This window comes from Rhinatrema bivittatum, chromosome 3 (assembly GCF_901001135.1).
Source record: "Rhinatrema bivittatum chromosome 3, aRhiBiv1.1, whole genome shotgun sequence".
Lineage (NCBI taxonomy): Eukaryota > Metazoa > Chordata > Amphibia > Gymnophiona > Rhinatrematidae > Rhinatrema > Rhinatrema bivittatum.
Genome location: NC_042617.1, coordinates 11,014,030 through 11,034,944, shown reverse-complemented (window position 1 = coordinate 11,034,944; position 20,915 = coordinate 11,014,030).

Below are 20,915 nucleotides of genomic sequence, written 5' to 3'. Positions count from 1 at the left end.
GAAATTGATCAAAAGGGATGTCTAAAAGTCAAAATCGGCCTTCAAAAGAAAACAACCAGGTCTTGTTTTCTAAATTTTATATAGTCCAATTTCCTCAAATCCAGTGGGAATGTATTCCGCAATTTTGGCCAAAACTAGCTAAAGGCCAGAGGCTGTGCACTGGATAGACTTATTTCCTTACGTCCAGGCAGTCCTAAAAGAGTTTTCTGTAAGGAGCACAAAGGCCTAGAGGACGCTTGCTAGATAAACTGGCAGCCCTCCTTGTAAGCATTTGAGCACTAAAGATAACATTTTGAATTTTATACATTCTTCCAGAGGCAGCCAATGTTAGTTGTGCAAAACAGCTGCATGGTGGATTCATTTTAACCTATGCAGGCTAATTCCCAGCAGCCCCTTACGGTAATCAAGTTTGCTAGCAGCAAGCTTCTACATCAGAAGGCCACAGTTGTCTAAGGTTAAAAAAGAGAGAGTGAACTACGTTAGAAATGTGGGTTTTCATTGTTAATGTATTATCTATGCACAGTCCTAGGATACAGACCTCGGCTCTGGAGAAAGCAGCAGATTTCCAGAATTAGGTAAAACCAACAATGGAGCGTCCCTGAGGCTGAAACACAGCAGTTCAGATTTAGCTGGGTTCGGTTTCAAGCAGATTCCCGGCAGGAATTCATTTTAGAGAGCGCTATAGCATGCTCGGTCATTACAAGAGCTACCAATTGAGTAACATCTGCATATGGATAACAAATACCAAAGGAGTTTTCAAGTTTTGCAACCAGGGTCAAATAAAGATTTTTTTAAAAAGTAGAGGGACCAAAATGGATCCCTGAGTGACCCCCCCAATTTTAGTGGAAAGGGGGCCAAATTTCCTCCATTCCCAAACACACTTTGAGCCCTCCTCTTACGATAGTAATGGAACCGCTGAACTCCTCAGACCCACAAACCAATCTGGCTCAGCTGCCGCAATAAAGCATGATTAAAGGTGTCAAATCCTGTGGACAGAGCTAACAGAATTACCAGGGAATCCATCCCATTGTCTGACCATTTTATAATCTTCTTCAGCAGACCTGCTATGACCTGCTCTAAAACCCAACTGATTTCCGTGCAAAAGGCCTCTTGAATCATCAACAAATTGCTGGAGCTGGCAGTGACAACATTTCTCAATTGAGAAGGAAGGTGAGATGCCGTCAATAGCTCTCACTCTCTGGATCCAGATTTCTTTTTTTTTAGAAATTATTCTCACTACAACAACTTCTCAGACTCAAGATTTATTCACAATCTTGGTTAAATAGGAACTGAATTAATGAGCCAACAACATTACCATTTTGGAGGGAGCTAGGTCTAAAATATATGTGATCACTTTCATTTGCTTGAATGTTTTTTGTACTCTCACCGCTGCCCGGGGATCCTTTCATCTGCCCATGTCTTGCAGGCTATGTCCAAGATTCCTTCAGTCTCCTCCCATAGAGCAGTTCAAAAGGATTAAACCCCATCCAGCACTTTGCGGATTACGAATAGCACATAGCAAGGTGTCCCAATTCTTGCCATATTCATCCACAAATTTCCTCAACATTTGTTTGAGCATCTGATTGAAGTGCTCGATGAGGCTTTCGGTCTGCGGGTGATATACTGAGGTACATAGTGTTTTTACCTTGAGCAAGGGGCAGAGTTGTTTCTTTACCTTGAACACGAATGAGGTTCCCTGATCCATCACAATCTCCTCGGGCAGCCCAGGTCATGAAAAAAAAACCTCCAATGGGGCGGTCACTACCATCGTGGTCTTCATATACCGTAGCAGTACTTCCTCCAGATATCTTGTGCAATAGTCCACAATAATGAGGGTGTATTAATTTTTTCTAGTAGATCTCTCTAGTGACCCCACAAGGTCCATGTCCACCCTTTCAAAAAGGGTCTCGATTATAGGCACAGATGTGAGAGGTGCTGACCGTTCACTGGCAGGCTTTGTAAGTTGGCAGGTAGGAGGCAGGACCGGTAATACAACTGGACAATAGAATACAGCCTGGCCAATAGAACTGTGCCACTATTTTCTCCAAGTGACCCACTAGAAGGTGGCTATGGGCTAGTTGCATGACCTTCTGACGATATGGTTTGGTAATTAGGAGTTGTTCCGTCAATTCCCACTCCACACTTCCCGGTAAAGTAGATCTCGTTTCATCACAAAATAAAGAGGAGCTGTGCTCCAGGAACTAGCTTTCCGTCCACCATCTGTATATGCTTCTGAGCCCACTTAAAGACTCATCCTCCCTCTGGGCCTGCCTGAAGCTCCCCGGGTCAGGGACTAGGTAAAACATTCTGGATGGGTTGCTGTTCTTCACCAGACTCTGATGCAGTCTCCTTGGCTGCCTCTAAATTAGCAGTATAACTGTATTTGTCTTGTCGGCATTGCCTCCAGAACCTAGAAGTCTTAGAGCACTTATAATACAGATCTAGATCCTTCAACGGAAAGAGTTCAGGAAAATCCAATTCTTCGTTGTTTTAATTGGACGTGCCTGTTGTGAGCTGGTTCCATAGGGTTATGAAGTTCAGACAGTTCCATCCAATAACCATGGGTAGCCAAGGAAAACTCTCATCTCAGTTTGGTCTTGGCTGACCGGGGTCTTTACTTCCACCCTGGTAACTCGTACTGTCCATGTGCTGTTTTGGAGCATCTCTCCATTGATGGCAGAGTCACTCACACATCCAATGTGCCTTACTCCAGGGCCTGACGCTGAGGTAGCATCGATAATTCATGATACTTAGAGACTGAGAACGATTTTAACGGGGGGAGGGGGATGTTTACTGGATAGACCAGGGGGTTTAAACTTCCTAACGGTCTAGTTTTTCAGTACCTGCATATCTGGAACATCATTAAGAAGAAGGCTGTCTGGAAGAAGTCCCTTAGAAAATGTTCATTGAGGCGGGTGATGAGTATGAATTTAGGAGATAAAGGGAGAATTTCCTAGATTTATTCTGCATTTTCTGTTGTGTTGAAAATATTAAGAGTGTGTGGTCTTTGGATCTGAGCCTGAGAGTTATTAATGGGGTTGTGTGAGGATATTTCTAGCACTGTAAAGATTTGCACCAACACCACTAGACTTTGCAAAATGCAGTACCACCTGATGCATGGGGGCTAGTATACCCCTGCTGGTTAAGCTAAAACATTTCTTGTTGCGCTTAGCCTATACTGGAGGGATGAAGGGGAAGGAGAGATTTATTGCAAGTCGTTCTGACCATGTGCCATCCTGAAGGGGTTCTGGAAGCTGGCGTTTCAGCGGATCCCAGCATACATTAAGGGGGGTCTCTTCCCAGTGAACCTAAAGTGGGTTTTCTGCTGGGTTTTCCTCCATGCCTTAGCTTGATTTGGGTCTGATTCAGTACCCTCTGCTCTTCTAGCGGCAGAGAAATGCTCCCCTTCAAAATGAAAATGTGAAGATCCTCTGATCTTGAGTGTGAGACGGGTGCTTTGCTATAAAATCACATTTACATTCTGAGAAATAAGTAGGATAATTTCTACAAAGGTTTTGGGTTCAGAGAAATTAAAATACAGGTTAATTGTTGGCCAGGAGAGTGGGTTTTTGCAATGGTCTATTGGATAATACAAATTATAGTTATGGTATGTAGCTTTTGATAATTAGAGCTCCACAGGAGGCTCCAAAGGTGCTTATAATCGAATATTGCAATGTTGAGCTTGGTTGACCTTGGCAAACTTTAAGTATGGGGAGTTACATTAATTATACATCTGTTATGGTGCTTACATTTGTTTATCTGATCTGTGTAATATAATTATAATTGTGCTGCATCTAACAGACAAATCTTTTTTAAATAAAATTATTAAAAAGAGGAGCTAGTCTGGTGACTCAAGGCACTGCATGGAAAACTTGACTTGGGGACTGAACCAGAAACCGTGAAGAGGGCCCTGAGTTGGACCTTCCACTCTCAAAGTCAGTTGGGACTGGGGATTTTGTGGAGGCAGAGCACAGGTCCCCCCTCCACCCTCACCCCCACCCCACCCCACCATGGGTAGGAGGGTGCCATGGCCATTGCTCAGAGGTGACAATTAGTGGCTGGATTCAGAACTCATAATTGCAAGGTTCTGAAAGGAGGCATGGCCCCTGGCCCAGGGCTATGGATGTTGGGGGCCAGGGGGTATAAAATAGTGAAAAAAAAGTCTTAAGGTGATTGTTAGGCACCAGGATCCCAGCCCTGCATCTGATTGAGCTGGAGGAAATTAGAAAGTCAAAAAAATGATTTAGAAGAAAATGTTTCTACTCTACAACTACCCAGAACCACAGACTTGCTGCTGCTGCGAACACAGGGGATGCAGTCACTTGCTCGGGGAAAGTGAGCCCGAGACTCCAAGGAAAACACCGTGGGAGGCGGACAGTTCGGGCATGGGCTGGACTCAGAATTTGGAACATAGCTTGAGTCTTAAAACATAGCTGAGTCTTGAGACGTATCTTGGAACTTGGAACCTAGTTTGAATCTGGGAACACAGAAGGAAGCCTGGAATGAGTCTCACTCATACCTCCGCTGACCCTGAACGCACAGAGTGAGACCCAACATCGCAATGCTGGTCTCAGGAGTAGCCCTCCAGCCACTCAATAGCCCTTTCGGACCTGCCGCTTGGGAAAGACAAGTGTGTCAGGTCAGATGAAGGCCGAGGACAGGACACGGCATGACATGGAACTCGGACGAAGACTCGGGAGACTCAGAGGACTTGGAACTTGATACGAGGACTTGGAGGACTTGGAACTGGAGACAAAGACTCGGAACTGGAGACGTAGACTTGGAAGACTTGGAACTGGAGGCGAAGAGTCAGGAACAGGAGGAGTCCAGCCTCCCAGGGCACTGCACCTCAGCGTGCCCTATACAGCTCCCCGTAGGCTGATCGCAGACCATGCTGGCCCACTGCGCGCCCTACACAAAGGGAGTGGGACAGGCTCAGGACTGGGACTCGCAGAAGGACAGGAGTCAGGACATCATTTGGAACTTGGAACAAGGCTTGGAACAAGGAAAGATGATCTGCTGGCTGGTTGTTCATGTGCCGGCCGTGGCAGGCCCATGGTCGTGCTCTCTTATCCTCGTTTCCCTGCTCCAGCATCTGGTTCTGCCTCTCTTATGGCTGTGGGTAGCCGCCTCCATGTCCGGGCTGCTCCCCATGCTCCCAGCTCCGCAGTGGATGTCTCAGCTCCATGGGGAGATACCGCTGTCTCGCGCCGCACCCCTCCTTAGGCGTGCGTGCATCAGGTCTTCTTTTAAAGGGGCCGTGGCGGGAAACCAACTCGTGGCCCCGGATGATGACGTCACTCAGTTCCGGTACTTAAGGCCAGGCCCAGCCAGTGCTTCCTTGCCTTGGCAACAGGTCTCCATGCTAGTCGTGTACTTAGTTGCTGTTCCTGCGTTTCCTCCGTGTTCCTGGTTCCTGACATGTTCCTGATTCTTCTGTGTTCCTGTTCCTGATCTTGGTATCCGTCCCTGCTCCTGTGTTCCGGCTTGTCTTCTACTGATTGATACCTAGCTTTGACTTCTGCTTCGTCTGACCACGCTTCTGATTGATTCCCGGCTTTGACCTCTGCTTCATCTGACCACGCTTTTGATGGATACCTGGCTTTTACCTCTGCTTCGTCTAACTATGCTTCTGATTGATTCCCGGCTTTGACCTCTGCTTCATCTGACCACGCTTTTGATGGATACCTGGCTTTTACCTCTGCTTCGTCTAACTATGCTTCTGATTGATTTCTGGCTTTGACCTCTGCTGCATCTGATTACAATCCTGCGGGGAACGAGGGCTGGTATTGGCGAAGCTCCAGCCGGCCTCCGTCAATCAGCCAGCTCTACCTGCTGATGGTGGGGACCCATAGGGCTTGCCCTGCAGGTAGTGTCAACCCCACCTTGGTCCAAGGGTCCACCTCCTGCGCAACACTGGTCAAGTTCCATGAGCCCGGAACTAGGAACACGAACAGGATCTCGAGACTTATCTTGGAACTTGAACTCTAGAAAAAGGGATGGACTCCAAGGACTTGATCCATTGAAGATGGACTTGGAAACAGGCCCTGTGCAAAGAAGCACCCTACACAGCTGCCCATGCCTGGTCACGAACCATGATGCTGGCATGCCTGGAGGAATGATGAGGGAGAATCCAGAAGACTGGAACATCAGGAGCTTGATTGAAGAGTCGGATGAGATGAAGATTCAGAAGACTGGACGAGGGACCAACAGAAGACCAGGAACACAGAACAGGCAACATGACAGAGTTCTGAAGGGACAAGGAAGCCAGGAACCAGGACTGAAACAGGAACAGGAAGATCAGTAACATCCAATGAAGAACACAGAGCCATCTAGACAGAAGAAGACCACGGAGGACCTTGCCGGACAAAGAGACCATGGACGATCATGAAGATCCGATGCAAATGCCCCAAGGAGTGGAAGCAGAGCCCTTATATAGGGCTATAGGAGTGACGAGGTGATGACATCATCAGTTGGGGCCGCGGGGCTTTTCCTGCCGCTGGCCCTTTAAATATCCAGAAGAGGCATGCGCGTGTGCCTATGCAGGAGCCCGGACAGGCAGGGGAGGCAGCATCGGTGACGTCCCTGCCGGGAGAAAGATGACTCGGTGTTGGCACTCCTGCCGCAAGAGCAACAGCGGCAGCTCTAAGCCGCCAAGGAGACCAGAGCTGGCAGACAGCAGCAGCAGCGGCGTCAGCAGCACCCGGGCTGCAAAGAGAGGTGCGACGGTGACACTCCTGCTGCGGGACTGATAGCAACGTCGGCAGCATCCGTGCTGTGACGAGGAAACCCCAACGGCTCCAGCCGTGGAAGAAAGCACGGGGCTGGCATCAGCTGAGAGATGGAAGCGGCATCAGGCTAGAGGTGAGAGAAGCTGCTCGTGGGATGGGCCCCCCGAGCGGCGAGCATAACACTTGCACAGCCCTAGCACAACGCAGCACATGAGTACAATCTCCTGTCTCAGAACTACTGGCAGTAATGTAGCGATGACTTTGTGCATCTACATTAAAATCATCCATTGTACCTGAAGACTGGAGGGTGGCCAATGTAACCCCAATATTTAAACAGAGCTCCAGGGGCGATCCGGGTAACTATAGACCAGTGAGCCTGACTTCAGTGCCGTGAAAAATAGTGGAAACTATTCTCAAGAACAAAATTGGAAAGCATATAGAAAGACATGATTTAATGAAACATAGTCAACATGGATTTACCCAAGGGAAGTCTTGCCTAACAAATCTGCTTCATTTTTTTGAAGGGGTTAATAAACATGTGGATAAAGGGGAACCGGTAGATGTAGTGTATTTGGATTTTCAGAAGGCGTTTGACAAATTCCCTCATGAGAGACTTCTAGGAAAAGTAAAAAGTCATGGGATAGGAGGCGATGTCCTTTCGTGGATTACAAGCTGGTTAAAAGACAGGAAACAGAGAGTAGGATTAAATGGACAATTTTCTCAGTGGAAAAGGGTAAAAAGTGGAGTGCCTCAGGGATCTGTACTTGGACCGGTGCTTTTCAATATATTTATAAATGATCTGGAAAGGAATACGACGAGTGAGGTTATCAAATTTGCAGATGATACAAAATTATTCAGAGTAGTTAAATCACAAGCAGACTGTGATACATTACAGGAGGACCTTGCAAGACTTGAAGATTGGGCATCCAAATGGCAGATGAAATTTAATGTGGACAAGTGCAAAGTGTTGCATATAGGGAAAAATAACCGATGTTAGGTTCCATATTAGGAACTACCACCCAGGAAAAAGATCTAGGCATCATAGTGGATAATACTTTAAAATCGTCGGCTCGGTGTGCTGCAGCAGTCAAAAAAGAAAACAGAATGTTAGGAATTATTAGGAAGGGAATGGTTAATAGAACGGAAAATGTCATAATGCCTCTATATCGCTCCATGGTGAGACCACACCTTGAATACTGTGTACAATTCTGGTCGCCGCATCTCAAAAAAGATATAGTTGCGATGGAGAAGGTACAGAGAAGGGCAACCAAAATGATAAAGGGGATGGAACAGCTTCCCTATGAGGAAAGGCTGAAGAGGTTAGGGCTGTTCAGCTTGGAGAAGAGACGGCTGAGGGGGGATATGATAGAGGTCTTTAAGATCATGAGAGGTCTTGAACGGGTAGATGTGACTCGGTTATTTTCACTTTCGAATAATAGAAGGACTAGGGGGCATTCCATGAAGTTAGCAAGTAGCACATTTAAGACTAATCGGAGAAAATTCTTTTTCACTCAACGCACAATAAAGCTCTGGAATTTGTTGCCAGAGGATGTGGTTACTGCAGTTAGTGTAGCTGGGTTCAAAAAAGGTTTGGATAAGTTCTTGGAGGAGAAGTCCATTAATGGCTATTAATCAATTTTATTTAGGGAATAGCCACTGCTATTAATTGCATCAGTAGCATGGGATCTTCTTAGTGTTTGGGTAATTGCCAGGTTCTTGTGGCCTGGTTTTGGCCTCTGTTGGAAACAGGATGCTGGGCTTGATGGACCCTTGGTCTGACCCAGCATGGCAATTTCTTATGTTCTTATGTACAGCCTGGGTCTGAAATCCAGTGGGCAGCTATGAAGACTATGTGCACGACCTGCCAGAATCCAGAGACAGAAGTCCTCCAGAACGTGACCTGCCAGAATCCAGAGACAGAAGTCCTCCAGAACGTGACCTGCAGAATCCAGAGACAGAAGTCCTCCAGAACGTGACCTGCCAGAATCCAGAGACAGAAGTCCTCCAGAAAGTGACCTGCAGAATCCAGAGACAGAAGTCCTCCAAAAAGTGACCTGCCAGAATCCAGAGACAGAAGACCTCCAGAACGTGACCTGCTAGAATCCAGAGACAGAAGTCTTCCAGAACGTGACCTGCCAGAATCCAGAGACAGTAGTCCTCCAGAAAATGGCCTGCAGAATCCAGAGACAGAAGTCCTTCAGAACATGACCTGCCAGAATCCAGAGACAGAAGACCTCCAGAACATGACCTGCTAGAATCCAGAGACAGAAGACCTTGAGAACATGACCTGCCAGAATCCAGAGACAGAAGACCTTGAAAACATGACCTGCCAGAATCCAGAGACAGAAGACCTTGAGAACATGACCTGCCAGAATCCAGAGACAGAAGACCTTGAGAACATGACCTGCCAGAATCCAGAGACAGAAGACCTTGAAAACATGACCTGCCAGAATCCAGAGACAGAAGACCTTGAGAACATGACCTGCCAGAATCCAGAGACAGAAGACCTTGAAAACATGACCTGCCAGAATCCAGAGACAGAAGACCTTGAGAACATGACTTGGCCGGTTACACGTGGCATCGATATGGTCTGAGCATTTGTTTGCAAGGGTAAATATTTGTAAACCTTTCTTGTTGCTGCATTTAGTTTTTTGAAAGAGCTCAACTAAAAGCTAACAAGCACAACTATTTGCTGTATTACACAAGTCTCTATAATTTGAAATTGTCCATACCTGTGATTTGGTTTTGTGATATAATAATAAAATATTAGTTTTACTGGCTTTCTGGGCTCCTGATTATTATTGGCAGCGTGACATATTAATGCTGTTTGCCCAACCTCTCGCATATGCTACAATGTGCCACAGTGACCTTGTGATAGTGCAAATGTTTGGTGCAGATCCTGTAATGGTGGAAACAGGCTGCACTGATCCTGCGAGGGCAGAGATGTGCTGCACGGATCCCGGGATAGTGGAGCTGTCCCATGCGGATCCTGTGATGGTGTTGACATGTCACAGTGGCCCTGCGAATGTGCTGACGTGTCACCCTCACCCTATGATGATGCTTTATCTAGGGTACAGATATTTAGGTCCTAAAATCTTATTTCATAGGGCTTTTGGTTCAGACTGAAGCACATTGGTAGCCGTTTCTGGATCGTCTCTACTCTGTCTGTATCCTTCCAGAGGTACGGCTAGGGCTGCCTTTACCTATTGCATCAGCACATTCTGCCAGAATACAGTGAAGACCTTCCCCTCTCAGGCAATGTGCAGGGAAAACGAGAGGAAGGAGTAAACCTGGAGCATGCAACACAGAACAGAGCAAAGATGAGCCACTCTGCTCCCTAATCCAACCCCTTCCCCTCCTGTCACTTAGAGAGCAGAGGGATGAAGCCTGAAAGAGACACTGCAGAAAAGATTAGCCACTGCTCCCCAATCCAGCTGTTCCCCTCTTATTTGCAGGAAACAGGGAAGGGGGTGAGGCTGGAGTGGACAGCAGAGCAAAGAATAATTCTGGTTTTGCCTGCATCTTTCTGTTTCTAATTTGTGCTCACTTATTCTGTCTTTGGTGAGGGTCTGTGTTGTTCTGCATGTGTGTCTGAGGTGAGGGATTCTGCTAGCGTGTAGTTTCTGTGGTGGGATCTCTAGCAGTCTGGCTTGTTCTGTTTCCCAATAGGTGTATCGAAGGTGTAATATTTGCAGTGTTGTCTTTGGATAGGTAGGGTCGTTGCTGTTGAGTTCTGGCAGTTAGTGCTGCTTTGCTAATGGCAGGTTTGCCAAATAACTTCTGAGGGACTTTTTTTTTTTTTTTTTGCAAGGTTTTGTGTTACTTCACAAAGTATCTGGTTGTCACTGTTCGAATTATTTTCCCATGGTGAGTAGGAAGGGGGGGGGAACATCCATCTTCAGCCTAGTCAGCCATTTCAGAGATTACCCTCAACCAATGTAGTATGCATTGAATTTATGTCTTTCATGAATTTTCCTTTTTGCTGTCTGATCCCAAAAAAATCACAGACGACACATTCAGAAGCTGTGGCATGATTTCTGAAAGATGTTTGTATTGTGCATGTATAAGAAACAAAGCTTAACGTTTTAAAGTATGGAGGTGCATATTCAGACACAGTCCGGATAGCAGGGTTAGGCGGATAAACGTATCCTGCTAATTCTGGAGGTATATCCAGTGGTTCAGCTGCACTATTGAATATAGCCGGCTAAACTTGGGACAGCTCTTCGACTCAGCTCCTCCCTTATACGCCCCTGGATCACCCCTAACTTAGCCGGCTAAATTCTAACCCCCTAACTTATTAGCTGGCTAGAATTACCCAGATATTAACCTCTGAGTCAGCCTGCTGCTAACTGCTTTTGAATAGGGACCTCATGATGCCCAATTAGTGCACGTGTTTTATTGACAGGCTTGCTCTGTGAAGGGCAGTGGTGGGGTTAGAATGGTTGTTGAGTTTAATTATCAGAATCTCAGGGGGAGCGGGGAGGCTACAGGCCCCGAAAGGTAACTGAAGGGGGAGCACAGGACTGAGGGTTCACCCAGGATGCCCCGATACCCTTGGCACCAGCCCGCCGATAGCGCCGCGCCCATGCCAGCTCCCCGTGGGGCAGATGGAGGAAGACGCCGCGCTGTGCACTCGCGCGGGCCTGCACGGGCTGAAAGGAGGAGGCGTCGTGTGCCTGCCCCTCCTGTCAGCCGGCGCGAGGCAGGAAAGCTGCCGGCAGGGAGCCGGCAGCATTGGATTAAAAAGAGGAGGAAAAAGAGGAGCGTGATCAACAGGGGAAAGCTAAAAGTTAGTCCAGGGTCCCCACCTGCATGGAAGCATTCGCCCTTCCTGTTCTCTTCTCCCTGTGCCTCCAGCCTGGCAGTCCAAGGCAAGGGATAACCGGTTCCTTCTCTGCATGCAATTTTCTGCCAATAAATAAACAGCTAATGCTTTAATCTGACACGTAATTAAACGTAAGGGGAAGAAATGAAATCAGCAGACTATGCAGGATTAAGAAGAACATATGGATACTTATATGTTTATTCATGCACGTAGAATGAGTTTCAAACTTAATTTAATTTACTAAATAAAAGCCTAGTTTAATGAAGTTTGGCCAGGGATACTGTAGTGCCTTCGTTTTGTGGGGTTGCTAAACAGTTTCTGTCAGCTGCTTTCCCGGCGCTGCTGCCCACTTTCCCCTCCACGTCAGTTCATGCTGCAGACACGGCTGTGGGACAAAGTCCGTCAGGATTTATTCTGCTGGGAGACGAACTTCAATGGGGTTTAGGCCGCTGCATGGCCTGCGAGCCAGTGGCAGCTCCCATGCACCTGATCCCATTCTTAGGCGAAGGCAACTGTTGTGGAGGCTTTGTCCGTCCGTCCGTCTGCATCAATGGGTGTGTGGGGGTGCGGCTGCAGATCCTTCAAGAAGCGGCCGCGAGTGTCACCTGTTGCAGGTCAGGGAGAGAGAAACCTGGCAGGAGAGTGCGCTGAGCCGTGGGAGTCCTCACTGCCTCAGTCGCCAGTGGTCACTGCCTCCGTTAGGCCCTCATCTCTGACCCCGGGGCAGTTTCAGCGTCTGTCTAAGCCTTTGCTGCCAACGCCAGTGGTGCAACCCCCAGTTCCTCTGGCCTCCCTGGATTTTGCATTCTGGGGCGATGGGCAGGGGAGCAGGAAACTGAAACTCACTGCTCTGTGTTTTTTTTTTATTTCATTGGCAGGGGCATCATTGCCCCAAGCAGGCTGAGCTTAAAGGATTTTAATCGGCATGTCAAGGCCAAAAGTAGGAGAAGACAACCGTGTCTTAAAAATGTGAGAAGACCCAAAGAGGAAGAGGAGGAGGAGGAGATGGTGGTGGTGGTGAAGTGGCAGTGTCAGTCCCAGGCTGGAAGGGAGAAGGAAGATTTTCTGATTGTCGGCCCCGGTGGATTGGCAGGAGTGCTGTCGCCTGCTGCTAGCCATTGATCGGAGACGCTGTCAGAGCGAGACAGAGGCCAGGGGGCAGGGTCAGTAGGTTCAGAGAGTGACTGGTGGGGACAGGACGGATGGAGTTTGAGAGAAACACTGGAGGTGAGGTGGGTTTGAGGGATAGTGAGGATGGAGGTTTGAGAGAGACTGGGAGGGCAGGATGATGGGGCTGAGAGAGAGAGAGAGACTGGTGGGAACAGGGCCGGGGCTTCCATTAGGCAAGCTAGGCAGTTGCCTGTAGTGCCAAAATTATAGGGATGGCAAAATTTCAACAGCATCAGGCCCGGGGGGGGGGGGGGGGGGGGAGCTGTGCCAGAGCCAATATCACTGAGGAAGGGAGAGTTGTGCTAGGAGGGAGCACCGTGCCGGGCGGGGGAGGGCACTGAGAGAGAAAGAGACTGATGGGACAGGGTGGAGGTCGTAAGAGAGAGACTGAGGGGACAAGGCAGGGGAAAGGTTGAGAATAAGAGAGACTGAGGCCGTTGAGACAATTCACAGTCACTGGCACTTTCTATGTAGGGGTGGCGAGCTCTCTCAGCCTCCTCCTTTCCAGGTTATTTGTTATATTTATAAAAGGAGTCTTGTTTTATTGTCACTCTGTAAAATCACATCATTAAAGAGTATTTAGATTTAGCTCATGCCTTTTCATTGGTAGCTAAAGGTGAATTACATTCAAGTAGACTATGGATATTTCCCTATCCCCAGAGGGCTAACAAGCTAAGGGCCTAATTTACTACTAAAGGTTTTCTCCCATTTTGTGTCTATGGGAGAAATGCTTAATAAACAGACCCCTCAGGTTTTACCTGAGGCAATGGAGGGTAAGATGATTTGCCCAGGATCACAAGGAGTATCTGCAGGATTTGAACCCTGACTTCCCTAGCTCACTATGGCTCATTGCTCTAATCACTAGGCTACTCCTCCCCTCCTCTTCCTAAACCTACTCCTCTGCCTCCTTCCTTGATCTAAGGATGCCCAGTGCACTCCCCATTTCTCCTTGCTTGAGGAAGAGTATAGTGATAGGAGTATACTACCATCCACCTGGCCAAAATGATGAGATAGACAGTGAAATGCTAAGAGAAATCAGGGAAGCTAACCAAACTGGTAGTGCAGTAATAATGGGAGATTTCAATTATTTATTTATTTATTTATTTAACAATTTTATATACCGACCTTCATAGTAGATTACCATATCGGATCGGTTTACAGTTTAACAAAGGGAAAAAAACTAGAGTAACAAATTCACGTAAACGAAAGATAACCAAAGCAGGAATAAGTCAAAGTTACAATCAACAGGGGGCGAGAACTTGGAAGCTTGCAACAAGCTGGAAAGAAGAAAAGGCCAGTAAAGAAAGAACTTGGAAGCTTGCAACAAGCTGGAAAGAAGAAAAGGCCAGTAAAGGCCAATTACCCCAATATTGACTGGGTAAATGTAACATCAGGACATGCTAGAGACAAAGTTCCTGGATGTAATAAATGACTGCTTCATGGAGCAATTGGTTCAAGAACAGATGAGAGAGGGAGCTATTTTAGATCTAATTCTCAGTGGAGCACAGGATTTTGTGAGAGAGGTAACGGTGGTGGGGCCGTTTGGCAATAGTGATCATAACCTCATCAGATTTGAATTAATGACTGGTAGGGGTACAATAAGTAAATCTACAGATATAGCACTAAACTTTGAAAAGGGAAACTGCTAAAATGAGGAAGATAGAAAACTGAAAGGTGCAGCTACAAAAGTTGAGTGTAGAATAGGCATGGATATTTTTTATAAATATCATCTTAGAAGCACAGTCAGATATATTCACGCATTAAGAAAGGTGGAAGAAAGGCCAAACGATTGCTGGCATAGTTAAAAAGTGAGATGAAAGAGGCTATTTCAGCCAAAAGAATTTCCTTCAAAAATTGGAAGAAGGATCCATCTGAATAAAATAGGAAAATGCAAAAGTATTGGCTCGTTGATAAGAAAGGCTAAGAGAGAATTTAAAAAGAAGTTGACCATAGAGGCAAAAGCTCATAATAAAATCTTTTTAAAATATATCTGAAGAAAGAAGTATGCGAGGGAGTCAGCTGGACCATTAAATGTTTGAGGGGTTAAAGAGGCACTAAGGGAAGATAAGGCCAATGCAGAAAGACTAATTTAATTCTTTGCTTTGATGTTTACTAATGAGGATGTTGGAACGATACCCATTCCAGAGATGGTATTAAAAGGTAATGATTCAGATGAATTGAACCAAATGACATTGAACCTGGAAGATGTAGTAGGCCAGATTCACAAAGTGAACAGTAGCAAATCACCCGGACTTGATGGTAAACACCCTAAGATTTTGAAAGAACTTGTAAAATGAAATTTCAGATCTATTTCAAGTAATTTGCAACCTAATATTAAAATCATCCATTGTACATGAAGACTGGAGAACATAAGAAATTGCCAATCTTGGTCAGACCAAGGGCCCATCAAGCCCAGCATCCTGTTTGCAACAGTGACCAATACAGGCTACAAATACCTGGCAAGTACCCAAACACTAAGTAGATCCCATGATACTGATTACTCAAGGTGCGGCCTCACCATGGAGCGATACAGAGGCATTATCACATTTTCCGTTTTATTAACCATTCCCTTCCTAATAATTCCTTAAATTCTATGGGGTAGATTTTTAGACCGCGCGAATAGGCGTACTTTTGCTGGTGCATCAGGCGCAAGCAAAAGTACGCGGGATTTTAGTAGATACACGCGTAGCCGCTAAAATCCTGGATTGGCGCGCGCAAGGCTATCGATTCTGTATAGCCGGCACGCGCCAAGCCGCGCAGCCTACCCCGTTCCCTCTGAGGCCGCTCCGAAATATTTACGCCTCCCAGAGGGAGGCGTAAATCCCCGCGTGCCAGCGGGCCGCTAGCGCACCGGGACGCGACCTGGGGGCGGGTCTGGAGGGCACGGCCACGCCCCCGGGCCCGCCCCCAAAACGCTGCCGACACGCTCCCTAAACGCCGCGCAGCTCGGGCCCGCCCCCGACACGCCCCGGGACTTACGCGAGTCCCGGGGTCTGCGCGCGCCGGTAGGCCTATTGAACATAGGCGCACCGGCGCGCAGTGCCCTGCTCGCCTAAATCCGCCCGGATTTGGGCGGATTTAGGCGAGCAGGGCTCTTAAAATCCGCCCCTATTTGTTTTTATGACTGCCGTAGCACACTGAGCCGATGATTTATTTATTATTTATTTATTTATTTATTTAGGGCTTTTTTATACCGACACTTATGATACCAATCATATCGTATCGGTTTACAATAAACAGTGGTGCAATAACATTAACGACAACGTGAACAATAGGCTAGGAGAGAAGAAGAGGTGAAAAGTTACAATAAACAGGGGCACTTGAACTGGGAGGAGGAAGAGCCAGAGTAATGGCTAGCATAGAAATAGGTAATATTTAGTCTCAGAAATAAATAAAATAAAGATATATACATAAGGCTATAATAGACACTAGTATACAGGACTGATTGTAATCAACTATACATGGTATCCTATACCTAGTTGTAGCAGTAGGGGATGTCATAGATCAGGGAAGGCTTGTAGAAATAGCCATTTCAATGTTTTTTAGCCACTATGATGCCTAGATCTTTCTTGGGCAGTAGCTCCTAATATGGAATCTAAAATCGTGTAACTACAGCAAGGGTTATTTTTCCCTATATGCAACACCTTGCACTTGTCCACATTAAATTTCATCTGCCATTTGGATGCCCAATCTTCCAGTCTCGCAAGGTCCTTCTGTAATATATCACAATCAGCTTGTGATTTAATGTAACCCCAATATTTAAAAAGGGCTCCAGGGGCAATCCAGGAAACTCTAGAGCAGTGAGCCTGACTTCACTGTTAGGAAAAATAGTGGAAATTATTCTAAGGATCAAAATCATAGAACATATAGAAAGACATGGTTTAATGGAACACAGTCAGCATGGCTTTACCCAGGGCAAGTCTTGCCTCACAAATCTGCTTCATTTTTTTAAGAGGTTAATAAACATGTGGTTAAAGGTGAACCGGTAGATGTAGTATATTTGGATTTTCAGAAGTTATTTGACAAGGTCCCTCATGAGAAGCTTCTAAGAAAATGAAAAAAGTCATGGGATAGGAGGCGATGTCCTTTTGTGAATTACAAACTGATTAAAAGACAGGAAACAGTAGGATTAAATGGGCAATTTTCTCAGTGGAAAAGGGTAAACAGTGGAGTGCCTCAGGGATCTGTACTTGGACCAATGCTTTTTAATATATTTATAAATGATCTGGAAAGGAATACGATGAGTGAGGTGATCAACTTTGCAGATGACACAAAATTATTCAGAGTAGTTAAATCACAAGCGGATTGTGATACATTACAGGAGGACCTTGCAAGACTGGAAGACTGGGCATTCAAATGGCAGATGAAATTTAATGTGGATAAGTGCAAGGTGATGCACATAGGTAAAAATAACCCTTGCTGTAATTACACAATGTTAGGTTCCAATTTAGGAGTTACCACCCAGGAAAGAGATCTAGGCATCATAGTGGACAATACATTGAAATTGTCGGCTCAGTGTGCTGCAGCAGTCAAAAAAGCAAACAGAATGTTAGGAATTATTAGGAAAGGAATGGTTAATAAAATGGAGAATGTCATCATACCTCTATATCGCTCCTTGGTGAGACTGCACCTTGAATACTGTGTGCAATTCTGGTCGCAGTATCTCAAAAAAGTGCAGAGAAGGGCAACCAAAATGATAAAGGGGATGGAACAGCTCCCCTATGAGGAAAGGCTGAAGAGGTTAGGGCTGTTCAGCTTGGAGAAGAGACTGTTGAGGGGGGATATGATAGAGGTTTTTAAAATCACGAGAGGTCTAGAACGGGTAGATGTGAATCGGTTATTTACTCTTTCAGATAATAGAACTACCAGGGGGCACTCCATGAAGTTAGCATGTGGCACATTTAAAACTAATCAGAGAAAGTTCTTTCACTCAGTGCACAATTAAGCTCGGGAATTTCTTGCCAGAGGATGTGGTTAGTGCATGGAGAAGTCCATTACCTGCTATTAATCAAGTCGACTTAGGGAATAGCCATTACTGTTGCTGGCAGTGGTAGCATGGGATCCTCTTAGTGTTTGGGTACTTGCCAAGTTCTTGTAGCCTGGATTGGCCACTGTTGGAAATAGGATGCTGGGCTTGATGGACCCTTAGTCAGCACTTCTATTCTGCTGATCCTAATGAGCACCCTCAGCCAATTACAACCAGGAACATATAAAACAACAGCAAGAATTTCAATATGAAACAAACCAAGCAAAAAAATTATAAAATAATGAAAAGATTAATCAGCAGGTAACTCCTGCAAAAAGCAGTGTGCTTTAACCTTTTTACAATAAGTAAGTTAGGTTTCTTCCAATTGCAGCTTAAAAAGGAGCTTGCTCCTTGGTATTGTCCCATTCTTGCTCGAGGCTCCGATGCACCGCTTTAACAAAAGGCACTGCCAAATAAGCCTGAGCAGAAGATCGCTCAGATCCCTGAAGAATTTACTGGGTAATGGCTGTCTTACACCAACCAGGTACATTGTAGTTGTTTACCTATAACAGTGTTCTCTAAGGACAACAGCATGCCAGTCTTCGCACATGGGTGACATCATCAGGTAGAGCCTGGAACGGAACTTTGATCTCAAACATTCTAGAACTTTCACACATGCCCTACTGAGCATGTGCAGTGTAGTCATCACCCTGCTTCACAGGCAGAGTCCCTCAGTCCCTAATATATAGGGTGGCCCTGCCTCTAATACCAATGCAATGGAGGCAGGCTACTTTTCCATGGGCCACCCTGTAGCTAATACATGGAGAAACCAACTGCCAGGGAAGGTGGGGGCTTTCATGAGGACTGTCATCCTGCCTCCTTAGGAGAACACCTGTTACAGGTAAGCAACTCTACTTTCTTCAAGGATAAGCAGGATAGAAGTCCTCACGCATGGGTGAAAATCAACCTATAGACTGTCTGAGCAGGACATAGCGGGAAACCGCATCGTGCTGAAAGCACCATCTCTCTCCCTTTTGCCTGAGAGGCAGCCGTCCCACAAAGGGATCCAGGTGGGAAAAGAGTTGGGTTCTACAAAAAGAAAATCATAGAAAACACGGAGACACAAAACCCCGATGCATAGCAGGGGCGCCTGAGGGCAGGGGAGTGCCAGCAAGAAGCATGGGGCCCTGCTCGCGTAAATCCGCCCGGATTTACGCGAGCAGGGCCCTCGCGCGCCGGCGCACCTATTTTGCATAGGCCGCCGGCGCGCACAGAGCCCCGGGACGCGTGTAAGTCCTGGGGTTTTTTAAAAGGGGCGGGAGGGGGCGTGGCCGAACGACGCGGCGTTTCGGGGGCGTGACGTGGTGTTTTGGGGGCGGCGACACGGGGCATGGTTTCAGCCCGGGGGCGTTCCGGGGGCGTGGCTGCAGCCTCCGGACCAGCCCCCAGGACCGGAACATGAACGGGGCAGCCGGCCGACGCACACAGATTTACGACTGCTTTTCGCAGGTGTAAATCGTGTGATAAAGGTAAGGGGGGGGTTGATAGGCCAGGGGGGTGGGTTAGGTAGGGGAAGGTGGGGGGGAGGGCGAAGGAAAGTTCCCTCCGAGGCCGCTCCGAAATCGGAGCGGCCTCGGAGGGAACAGGCAGCGCGCGCTGGGCTCGGCGCGCACAGGTTGCACAAATGTGCACCCCCTTGCGCGCACCGACCCCGGATTTTATAAGATACGCGTGGCTACGCGCGTATCTTATAAAATCCAGCGTACGTTTGTTTGCGCCTGGTGCGCAAACAAAAGTACGCGATCGAGCTATTTTTTAAAATCTACCTGATACTGCGCATCATGGAAAACATTACAAGCAGGGTTTCAGATCAGGAACCCTAACGACAGGATGTCTAGAACCTCCTGGATACAGGAAAAAGTCTAGAGATGTAAACAAGAGAAGGACTCGTGGACAAAGACCGCAGGAACCCTAACGACAGGAGGTCTAGAACCTCCTGGATACAGGAAAAAGTCTTGAGATGTAAACAAGAGAAGGATTCGTGGACAAAGACCGCAGGAACCCTAACGACAGGAGGTCTAGAACCTCTTGGATACAGGGGAAAAGTCTAGAGATGTAAACAAGAGAAGGACTCGTGGACAAAGACCGCAGGAACCCTAACGACAGGAGGTCTAGAACCTCCTGGATACAGGAAAAAGTATTGAGATGTAAACAAGAGAAGGACTCGTGGACAAAGACCGCAGGAACCCTAACGACAGGAGGTCTAGAACCTCCTGGATACAGGAAAAAGTCTTGAGATGTAAACAAGAGAAGGACTCGTGGACAAAGACCGCAGGAACCCTAACGACAGGAGGTCTAGAACCTCTTGGATACAGGGGAAAAGTCTAGAGATGTAAACAAGAGAAGGACTCGTGGACAAAGACCGCAGGAACCCTAACGACAGGAGGTCTAGAACCTCTTGGATACAGGGGAAAAGTCTAGAGATGTAAACAAGAGAAGGACTCGTGGACAAAGACCGCAGGAACCCTAATGACAGGAGGTTTAGAACCTCCTGGATACAGGAAAAAGTCTAGAAATGTAAACAAGAGAAGGACTCGTGGACAAAGACTGCACAGTTTCCTTCATTGTTACAAGAGAACCGAAAAACCAACTGGGGCTCACCCGAGAGCTCTCCAGAAAGAAACTGCGGTCCAATGGCATCTGAAGGACAGAATGCATCTGCAGACGTGCGCCCACATTTGGCTGATAGGCACAATGGACAGAAAAACCCAAGCATCGCTTGGAAGAATAATCAGCAACCCCGGCAGGGTCTGTGACAGACCCTATGAGCCAAAGCACCAGGTATGTAATTTCACCTTTGAATGCAATGTAAAAAAATTGAAAATACTTTATTTGGCTGGACCTCATAAGAAAGGCACTACATTCTGCACCATATAAATGGTGTCTTGTGTCTTATACTTTGAATAAGTGCCTACTTTATATTTATAATCATTGGCCCAAAGGAAAATCCAATCCGATATGAGTCCAAGTCCCAAGTATAATTCTTTGAATTATTTTGTAATGCAATAAAAAATGCCTGAAGCTCCAAGAGGGGAATGAGCATGACAGGCCCTGGTAACTTTAGCAAGCGCTGTCTCTTGAATTGATTTCTCTTGCACTCACTGCACCCACCTTAAGGACAAGTATCCCCCCCCCCCCCTCAAAGGAAGAGGAAGGTGTAAAA